Source organism: Phyllobates terribilis, unplaced genomic scaffold (genome assembly GCF_046119375.1).
Source record: "Phyllobates terribilis strain yellow unplaced genomic scaffold, ASM4611937v1 Scaffold_12__6_contigs__length_324123572, whole genome shotgun sequence".
Lineage (NCBI taxonomy): Eukaryota > Metazoa > Chordata > Amphibia > Anura > Dendrobatidae > Phyllobates > Phyllobates terribilis.
Genome location: NW_027362772.1, coordinates 177,423,735 through 177,433,437, shown reverse-complemented (window position 1 = coordinate 177,433,437; position 9,703 = coordinate 177,423,735).

Below are 9,703 nucleotides of genomic sequence, written 5' to 3'. Positions count from 1 at the left end.
TAGGAGACAGGAGCTGAAGGCCAGGGACTTGAGCTAGCAGAGCTCGTCCTGGCCGAAGACGCATAGAACCGGACACAGGAGTCAGAGGCTGTGAGGATTTCCACATCCAGCAGCAGAAACCACCTGGCAGGGGATTTCAGGTTCTCTGGCCATAGGAAGCCCGGAGGCTCAGTCACACGCAAGGGACCGGCACCGCCATCGAGGAGCGGAGGCTACCAAAAGCCCCAAGTCACCAGCCATACGGGTGAGCACCACACGGTACACTCAGGGACGTGGGCTACTACACGACTACAGCAAGGTAGCCAGGAAGAGTGCAGTCAGACGGGAAGGCCTACACCTCCACCTGGCCAGGGGCACTCTTGTTCGCTTACAGACTGACCAGGTCTCTAATGTCAGCCAGTACTCCCGGCAGGGCCTTCTTCATTACCAACAGTAAAGACTCTGAACTGCACTGCACGGACTCTGAGTCATTTCTGCTGCGCCCATGCACCACAACCCTCATCATCTACACACGCTGCCCTGAGGCTATACTCCTCCCGTGGGGAGTTATACTACCCTCTGCTGCGCACCCAACATCAGCCTCAGCGGTCTGCCCCACAGCGGCGGTTCTCAGTGACCGCGATCCATGGGTGGCGTAGTTGGACATTTAAACATTGAAAACCAAATAAACAGATCCGCCACTGGTTTGACCACCCTGAGCCACGGGACCGGGTCGCCACCACGGAGACTACAACCCCCAGCATTACACAGAGACCCGGCTCCGGGTATTCCCCTACACACGGCCCAGGGGGCGCGTCAACTTTGTCGTAGTCGGCAGGATTTTGTGCCCGCAACCACCGGGTACTGCGTGCCTGAAGAAAGACTGTGATACTTACCGTGGTGAAGTTTCCCGCCATCCGCAGCCGTTTTCCCGCCATCCGCAGCCATTTTCCCGCCTTTGGGCGCCATTTTCGTGACGCCGCGCGGGAAGAAGAGGGGCGTGGACGCCAAAAAGCGCGCGAGAGCTGAAGCCCCGCCTTCCGTACTGACGCTGCGCAAGGTCCTGGAAGGAGCCCAGCAGACGCCGACGTCATCAGCACACGACGCAAGGTTCTCGACCCCGTCGATCGCCTGCGGAGCCGCGGCCTACGGAGAAAAAGCAACGGAAGGTAGGCCACGGTTAACTAGGGGGGAGGAATACACCAGGAATGGAGGGAGCTTCCAGCGCGGCTGCTGCCGCAGTGATGCCGTTCACGATGCCGTATATCCCCGGAGCGGCATGGTTACCCCAGTACTCAGGGGAGTCGCATATAGTGTTGAGCCACCCCCGTAGTGTTCGGGTTCGGTTCGGTTCGTCGAACACCGGGATGTTCGAGGAACTGTTCGTCGAACTGTTCGTCGAACACCTTAGAACACCGTCGAACACCGTTAAAACCAATGGCAGGCAAACAAAAACACATAGAAACACATAGAAAACACCTGCAAAGGTGTCCAAAAGCTGACAAACTGCTCAGAAGACACTCTCTTTAAAAAAGCCGGCCGGCAAATTCAGCAGCGGCATACACCGGTACCCGACAATTTAGACAAGAAGGAATAGAGCATCACACATAGATTAGATAGATAGAAACATGTCAGTCACACATATAAGAAGCACAGTGACAGTGTTGGTTACTGCACTTGTCATTTAGTGTAAAGGATTTATTAAAAAAAATATTAGTGTTTTCATGCACCGTCTCTTTAAAAAAGCCGGCCGGCAATTCAGCATCTGTACCCGACAATTTAGAACAGAAAGAATAGAGCTTCACACATAGATTAGATAGATAGAAACATGTCAGTCACATATATAATAAGTACAGTGATAGTGTTGCTTACTGTACTTGTCATTTAGTGTAAAGGATTTATTTAAAAAAATAATAGTGTTTTCATGCACCGTCTCTTTAAAAAAGCCGGCCGGCAATTCAGCAGCGGTACCCGACAATTTAGAACAGAAAGATAGAGCATCACACATAGATTAGATAGATAGAAACATGTCAGTCACATATATATGAAGTACAGTGATAGTGTTGGTTACTGTACTTGTCATTTAGTATTAAAATAAAGGATTTATTATTAAAAAAATTGGCGTGGGGTTCCCCTTAATTTTAGGCTCTAGCGGAGGTTAAGCAGACGGCTGGGGCAGATGTTTGAAGCCTGGGAAGGGGGTAATACCCACGGAGCTTCCCAGGCTACTAATATCAGCCTCCAGCTGAATACATAGCCTTTACTAGCTATTAAAATGGGGGACCCCCCAAAAAAAATGACGTGGGGTCCCCCCTAATTTAATAGCTAGCAAAGGCTAGGCAGACAGCTGGGGGCTGATATTAATAGCCCAGGAAGGGAGCCATGAATATTGGCCCCCTCCCAGGCTAGAAACACCAGCCGTCAGCCGCCCCAGAAATGGCGCATTCATAGGATGCGCCAATTCTGGCACTTAGCCTCGCTCTTCCACGCTGCCCTGGTGCGGTGGCAGGGGGTAATAGGGTTGGGGTTGATGTCAGCTTATAATGCCAGCTGACATCAAGCCCAGGTTAGTAATGGAGAGGCGTCTATAAGACACCCCCATTACTAACCCCATAGTCAAAGTTAAAAAAAACACAAACACCCAGAATAAAGTCCTTTAATTGAAATAAAGACACAATCCTTTATTGTTCTAAATTAAACCATACTTACCATCACGCCCATTCCAGCTGAAGCCAACGATCTCCTGCAATAAAAGAAAAATAATAAAGCAACCTCATCCTTACCTTTCCATGGTTCCCACGACAGCTTCAGCTCTGCTACATCGAGATGACAGGCTGGACCGCAGCAGAACGCTGCCATCCAGCCTGTCATCCCGCAGACACTGAGAAGCGCAGGCTTGCTTGCGCTGCTCAGCGTCTCTCTGTGACGACATCCAGATGAGCCGAGTTCATGTCCAATGAACTCGGCTCACCTCATGCACGTCACTGACAGCGTGGGAAAATTCTCACGCTGAAGCGCTGATTGCAGGAGAATTTTCCCACGCTGTCAGTGACGTGCAGGAGGTGAGCTGAGTTCATTGGACATGAGCTCACCTCATGCACATCACTGACAGCGTGGGAGTATTCTCCTGCACTCAGCACTTCAGCGTGAGAATTTTCCCACGCTGTCAGTGACGTGCATGAGGTGAGCCGAGTTCATTGGACATGACCTCGGCTCATCTGGATGCCGTCACAGCGAGACAGTGAGGAGCGCAAGCATGCCTGCGCTTCTCAGTGTCTGCGGGATGACAGACTGGATGGCAGCGTTCTGCTGCGGTCCAGCCTGTCATCTCGATGTAGCAGAGCTGAAGCTGTCGTGGGAACCATGGAAAGGTAAGGATGAGGTTGGTTTATTATTTTTCTTTTATTGCAGGAGATCGTTGGCTTCAGCTGGAATGGGTGTGATGGTAAGTATGGTTTAATTTAGAACAATAAAGAATTGTGTCTTTATTTCAATTAAAGGACTTTATTCTGGGTGTTGTGTTTTTTTTAAATACTTTACTAGAAATTCATGGCGGTCATGTCTAATACTGGCGTGACCCCATGAATTTTGGGCTTGGGGCCAGCTGATAATACCAAGCTGGCCCTAACCCCTTTATTACCCAGTGAGCCACCGCACCAGGGCCCTGGATGAGTTGGGTACAGCGCCAGAAGATGGCGCTTCTATGAACGCGCCATTTTCCGGGGTGGCTGCGGACTGCAATTTGTAGCGGGGGGGGGCCCAGAAAGCTTGGGCCTCCCTGCGCTGCAGATTCCAGCCCCCAGCTGCCTAGTTGTACCTGGCTGGACACAAAAATAGGGCGAAGCCCCACGTACTTTTTTTTTAATTATTTCATGAAATTCATGAAATAATTAAGAAAAAAAGGCCTTCCCTATATTGTTGTGTCCGGCCAGGTACAAATAGGCAGCTGGTGGTTGGGGGCAGCCCGTTCCTGCCTGCTGTACCTGGCTGGACACAAATATAGTGCGAAGCCCCACTTCAATTTTTTTTAATTATTTCATGAAATTCATGAAATAATTAAGAAAAAAAGGGCTTCCCTATATTGTTGTGTCCGGCCAGGTGCAAATAGGCAGCTGGTGGATGGGGGCAGCCCGTTCCTGCCTGCTGTACCTGGCTGGACACAAATATAGTGCGAAGCCCCACTTCAATTTTTTTTAATTATTTCATGAAATTCATGAAATAATTAAGAAAAAAAGGGCTTCCCTATATTGTTGTGTCCGGCCAGGTACAAATAGGCAGCTGGTGGATGGGGGCAGCCCGTTCCTGCCTGCTGTACCTGGCTGGACACAAATATAGTGCGAAGCCCCACTTCAATTTTTTTAAATTATTTCAGGAAATTCATGAAATAATTTAAAAAAAATTGACGTGGGGCTTCGCACTATATTTGTGTCCAGCCAGGTACAGCAGGCAGGAACGGGCTGCCCCCATCCACCAGCTGCCTATTTGTACCTGGCCGGACACAACAATATAGGGAAGCCCTTTTTTCTTAATTATTTCATGAAATAATTTAAAAAAAATTGACGTGGGGCTTCGCACTATATTTGTGTCCAGTCAGGTACAGCAGGCAGGAACGGGCTGCCCCCAACCACCAGCTGCCTATTTGTACCTGGCCGGACACAACAATATAGGGAAGCCCTTTTTTTCTTAATTATTTCATGAAATAATTTAAAGAAAATTGACGTGGGGCTTCGCCCTGTTTTTGTGTCCAGCCAGGTAAACTAGGCAGCTGGGGGCTGGAATCCGCAGCGCAGGGAGGCCCAAGCTTTCTGGGCCACCCCCGCTGCAAATTGCAGTCCGCAGCCACCCCGGAAAATGGCGCGTTCATAGAAGCGCCATCTTCTGGCGCTGTACCCAACTCATCCAGGGCCCTGATGCGGTGGCTCACTGGGTAATAAAGGGGTTAGGGCCAGCTTGGCATTATCAGCTGGCCCTAAGCCCGAAATTCATGGGGTCACGCCAATATTAGACATGACCACCATGAATTTCTAGTAAAGTATTTAAAAAAAACACAACACCCAGAAAAAAGTCCTTTAATTGAAATAAACACACAATTCTTTATTGTTCTAAATTAAACCATACTTACCATCACGCCCATTCCAGCTGAAGCCAACGATCTCCTGAAATAAAAGAAAAATAATAAAGCAACATCATCCTTACCTTTCCATGGTTCCCATGACAGCTTCAGCTCTGCTACATCGAGATGACAGGCTGGACCGCAGCAGAACGCTGCCATCCAGTCTGTCATCCCGCAGACACTGAGAAGCGCAGGCTTGCTTGCGCTCCACAGTGTCTCTCTGTGAGGGCATCCAGATGAGCCGAGTTAATGTCCAATGAACTCGGCTCACCTCATGCACGTCACTGACAGCGTGGGAAAATTCTCCTGCACTCACCGCTTCAGCGTGGGAGAATTCTCACACTGAAGCGCTGAGTGCAGGAGAATTCTCCCACGCTGTCAGTGACGTGCAGGAGGTGAGCTGAGTTCATTGGACATGAGCTCACCTTATGCACGTCACTGACAGCGTGGGAAAATTCTCCTGCACTCAGCGCTTCAGCGGGAGAATTCTCACGCTGAAGCACTGAGTGCAGGAGAATTCTCCCACGCTGTCAGTGACGTGCAGGAGGTGAGCTGAGTTCATTGGACATGAACTCGGCTCATCTGGATGTCGTCACAGAGAGACGCTGAGCAGCGCAAGTAAGCCTGCGCTTCTCAGTGTCTGCGGGATGAGAGGCTGGATGGCAGCGTTCTGCTGCGGTCCAGCCTGTCATCTCGATGTAGCAGAGCTGAAGCTGTCGTGGGAACCATGGAAAGGTAAGGATGAGGTTGCTTTATTATTTTTCTTTTATTGCAGGAGATCGTTGGCTTCAGCTGGAATGGGCGTGACGGTAAGTATGGTTTAATTTAGAACAATAAAGGATTGTGTCTTTATTTCAATTAAAGGACTTTATTCTGGGTGTTTGTGTTTTTTTTAACTTTGACTATGGGGTTAGTAATGGGGGTGTCTTATAGACGCCTCTCCATTACTAACCTGGGCTTGATGTCAGCTGGCATTATAAGCTGACATCAACCCCAACCCTATTACCCCCTGCCACCGCACCAGGGCAGCGTGGAAGAGCGAGGCTAAGTGCCAGAATTGGCGCATTCTATGAATGCGCCATTTCTGGGGCGGCTGACGGCTGGTGTTTCTAGCCTGGGAGGGGGCCAATATTCATGGCTCCCTTCCTGGGCTATTAATATCAGCCCCCAGCTGTCTGCCTAGCCTTTGCTAGCTATTAAATTAGGGGGGACCCCACGTCATTTTTTTTGGGGGGTCCCCCATTTTAATAGCTAGTAAAGGCTATGTATTCAGCTGGGGGCTGATATTAGTAGCCTGGGAAGCTCCGTGGGTATTACCCCCTTCCCAGGCTTCAAACATCTGCCCCAGCCGTCTGCTTAACCTCCGCTAGAGCCTAAAATTAAGGGGAACCCCACGCCATTTTTTTTAATAATAAATCCTTTATTTTAATACTAAATGACAAGTACAGTAACCAACACTATCACTGTACTTCATATATATGTGACTGACATGTTTCTATCTATCTAATCTATGTGTGAAGCTCTATTCTGTCTGTTGTAAATTGTCGGGTACAGATGCTGAATTGCCGGCCGGCTTTTTTAAAGAGACAGTGCATGAAAACACTATTATTTTTTTTGATAAATCCTTTACGCTAAATGACAAGTACAGTAAGCAGCACTTTCACTGTACTTCGTATATATGTGGCTGACATGTTTATATCTATCTAATCTATGTGTGAAGCTCTATTCTTTCGGTTCTAAATTGTCGGGTACCGGTGTATGCCGCTGCTGAATTGCCGGCTTTTCATGTTTCACTGTTGACACTGTTCCCATCGATTTGGGCAATCACTGTAATGCCACAACCACCATGGCTGTGGCATTACAGTGAGTGACAGACAATCCCTGCATGATTGGTGCTCTAAATAGCGCCAGACATGCAGGACAAGCTTTTGGTGCACGAACAGTTATCGAACATAACCTCGAACAGCCGAATTTTTTGCAAATCGTTCGGGTTCGTCGAACAACTCGAACACCGCCCAAAACAGCTCGAATTTGAGATTGGCGAACAGTTCTAGTCGAACACCGCTCATCTCTAGTCGCATACCCTGAGCGACTTTAAGGAAAGACTGAATAGCCTATTCAAAGTATACCCCCTGTCCGAGGACTAAAAGGTGAGCATCCTGATAGGCCAGTTAATCGGAGCAGCCCAAAGAGAAGTAAAGTCCTGGTCAGCCAGGGAAAAGGGGACTGTAAAGGAAATACTGGCCCGTCTAAAGGACACCTTTCATACCCGCACCTCAGCAGAGATCAAGCTAAAATTTTATGGGTGCAAACAACGGGCACAAGACAGTATACGGGACTATGCTTTGAATTTGCAGGAGGCCTTGAGAGCCATTAAGCAGGCAGACCCTGACAGAGTGCGGAATGAGGATAAGCTGTTGACTGAACAGTTCATTGAGGGTCTGCTGTCCAGCACCCACCGAACCCAGTTGCGTGTAATGGCCTTGCAGAACCCTGATTTAGACTTTGCGCAGTTTAAAGACAGCGCCATCCGGGTGCTCCAAGAACCGGCACCAGGTGGCGCTGTAACCCACAGGCGCCCCCCTATCACCAGGAGGTGGCGCCCTTGTCTGCAGAGCCTGTGGGAGCTGATGCACAGGCTTTGGACAAAGCCCTGGCTGCAGACCTGCACCATCAGGTCCAAGAGCTGACCAAAAGCGTTGCCGCGCTAACCAGAACTGTGCAGTCTTTACAGGTGTCCCCTCCAGGAAAGAGCCAGCTGGCTTCCAGTCCGGAGGACGCCCCTTTGCGCCGACAGAGGAGGGTCCCATCGTCCAGAGGAAGGCCCAGCGACCGCTACGACCAGGACGGACAGTCCATCTGCCGCCGCTGCAACCAACCAGGACATATGGCAAGGTACTGTCATTTAAACGGGCTCAACCTGGGGCTGAGGGCCGACCCTCAGGCATAAGACCATTAGGCCCATCGAGCTGGCGTGATAAGTACGTAGGGGGATGACCGGTCTTGCCTGTGGTGCTGGATGGCATTCCTATGAGTGCACTATTGGACACCGGGTCACAGGTAATCACCATCCCCTATGTGCTTTTTAAGCGGTACTGGAATGACTCAGATATTACCCGCTACCCAGATAACGATTTGAGCATCATAGCCAGCAATGGTCAGCCTGTGCCGCAGGTGGGATTCAAGGAGGTGACCATCAAAATTGGTAAAGTTGAACTGCCAGCGCAAGGACTGATTATTGTGGACATTGACCGTCGTGGAAGCCACCCTAAGATAACCTTGGGTACTAATGTCATTGAAAATTGTCTTGCAGCGTTAATTGTCATATTACAGCAGGTTGCGATGAACGCCAGCTCCAGCCAGCAGCGTGTCCTGCAAAAAGAGTTCAGAGCCCTGATGAAAAGGCAACAGGTAGAACTGTCTGGTGGTGAGATTGGTAGCGTTAGGATGAGTGACCCGTTCCCTATCGCCATGCCCCCAAAAAGTGAGATGATGATCTGGTGCCTGACTGCAATCGGGTTAAGAGGAAGGGACTACCAAGCCATGGTAGAACCCGTCTACTCAGACAGTAGGCCCACCATTTTGACTGCACGGGGGGTGGTCGATGTACGCCATGGGAGGGTACCCGTCCCCATCCTAAACATTGGGGAAAGAAAAGTATACTTGCCCCGGTATGCCACTCTAGCCAAATTGTTCACCGTTAGCCAAAACTCTGTAAAGGCCGTGGAACCCTTGCCTCCATCTCAACCAGAGGAGGGTAACGGCTCCTAGAAACAAATGGAGGACTGGTGTCAGAAGCTGCAGGTGGGCACTGACTCCACTCCCTCACACTAAAAACAGGGAGTCTACCGGGTGGTTCAGGAGTACGAAAGAGTCTTTAGCAAACACCCGCTAGACTTTGGGCGAGTAAAGGGGGTAGAACACCACATCCCCACGGGAGACCATCCACCCATAAAGGAAAGATACCGGCCTGTACCCCCTGCACACTATCAGAATGCCAAGGGAATGTTGTGAGACATGAAGGAGGCTGGGGTAATCAGGGACAGCTGTAGCCCCTGGGCAGCTCCACTAGTTCTTGTGAAAAAGAAAGATGGCACCATGAGAATGTGTGTAGATTACAGAAAGGTCAACCGTATCACACACAAAGATGCGTACCCGTTACCTAGGATAGCTGCATTAAAGTCTGCTAACTTCTTCTCCACTTTGGATCTTACTAGCGGGTACTGGCAGGTTCCTGTAGCAGAGGCAGTAAAGGAGAAGACCGCGTTCACCACCTGTCACGCTGTCTCGGCGTTCAGGAGGTCAGGAGCCTATGCTGACCCTACACTGAGGCCCTGCCTAATCCCTCTACCTGGAGGTACTGTTGATGGTACAGAGGTCCAGGCCGCCAGCGTAAACCTTCCTCCTGAGAATCCCTGAACCTCAGTAATCTAGTCCTGAGAAGGACCCCGATCACAACAATTGGGGACAGGACCGTATTTGCCAAACACAATACAAGACGAACGAGACTGTACAAGGGGCAAACCAAAAACCACCTCGCATACAAAAACTTACACCACTACAACGGAGGGAACACCAATGGGTAAGGGGATAAAGAATAAAGCGAGGAAG